This window comes from Cynara cardunculus, assembly GCF_001531365.2.
Source record: "Cynara cardunculus var. scolymus isolate 2C chromosome LG 9, CcrdV1, whole genome shotgun sequence".
NCBI classification, from domain to species: domain Eukaryota; kingdom Viridiplantae; phylum Streptophyta; class Magnoliopsida; order Asterales; family Asteraceae; genus Cynara; species Cynara cardunculus.
The window spans coordinates 16,925,140-16,926,814 of NC_037536.1; positions in this window are offsets into that span (position 1 = coordinate 16,925,140).

Consider the following 1,675-nt stretch of genomic DNA (forward strand, 5'->3'; position numbering starts at 1 on the left):
GAATTCTTGACCATATCGAGCTATTAATATATATATATATATATATATATATATATTAAATAATAATAATAATAATTAAATATAATATATTATTAAATCGATTTGATGTCTTATAGTTTTTAAAGGACAACACAATTCCCCAATATTCAACACCCCCTATTAAGGGGGTGTCATTAGCACTCCCCATTAAAAATCTTACTCGGTAAATAAATAAGAATATTCTTAGGGTTGTTTTTTTACCTCTTAATAGTTTTATTAAAAGGTCAGTCTATGAATCGCTAAGAGGTCAATCTTGTTTGTCTCTTAATGGTTCTACAACCCTCTGAATGATTTTGTATCTTGCGTCTTCCTTAACCATTCAGTCGCCCTAATTTCATTTTGAAGAATTGTCAAACAACTATATTTCATTTTGCACCTCATCATAAAAGTCTATTAATCATTCTGCACTAAACCATTGAGCAGCTGTCAAACAGTTGTAAACGCTTATCGAGTAAATGGTGTTTACCAGCAATCAAGTTTGATGACCGAGAATGTTATCTACAAGGTAAGTGACGTTGATGGATCTTATCGGTAAGCGTTTTGATAAATGACCCCTTAATTAACCTTGACGACCTCAACTGCTTTGGCAATGGAATCAAGATCGCATATCATTAGAACCGTGGTTTCTTGGTTACTGCCTTAAGTTTTGCATTTGCCATACTTAAATCTTTGAGCTTTGTGCTCAATGGCACTGAGAAATTAATTAGGGTGTTTATAGTGCGGTTTGATGCAGTTTAGAGTCAAACCGGAAACGCAACGTATATGTAGTTTGAAGGTTATTCAATATTTGTGTCTAGATGATTTTTTTGATCGGGTGTCTAAGTTAACAACCTAAAAAAAGTTTGATTTCTCCTCAAACAATTTCTCCGATAGATCCCTCAAAACCTTGCGAATTGTCACGATCCTAATGTTAGACCTGATTACAAGTGGTTTTCAGGTCTATTTCCTCAACAATTGGATGGTCTTAAATGCATTTTGGTCATCAGCAATTACAACATCTTTTATCGATCAATAAAAACTCCAAAATATCGTGTTTTAAAGGCTTAAAACTCCTACGGTCCAATCCACCAGTAAAAGCTCGTACAAATGGGTGTCATCAAAGGTGCATCACCAACATAGGGTGCCAAAACCTTGAGGGCGACTCAACATATAAGATCATGGGTTTTATTTTTTTCAGATATGAACGGTTCAAGTATACACAACTATAAGGTCATCAGACAAGTTTTATCTAACCGTTTACTTCAGGGCCTCGTAAGATTAGTCAAGGTTAGGCTGGAGCCTTCCAAGCCCGTTTAAATGAGCAAAAAGATTTCCAATAACAACCAAGAAACTGAATAATTATTCTAATTATATTTTAGATATATCTAAAATGAGAATTTTATCTTGTATTTGATTATATTGATCTACAGTTAATTACACAATTCTAATATGGAGCTTAATAAGTTGTACTCATGCATAATTTACTTTAAATTTCAAGTAATATATATATAGGGCAAAATGCATAAAATAGCAATCTATTTTTATAAATTTCTTTATTATAGCATTGTATTTTCAGTTTTTCTTATTACAGCAATGTACTTTCAAATTATTTTTTATTAGGACATTGTACTTTGAAAAATTTACCCATTATAGCATT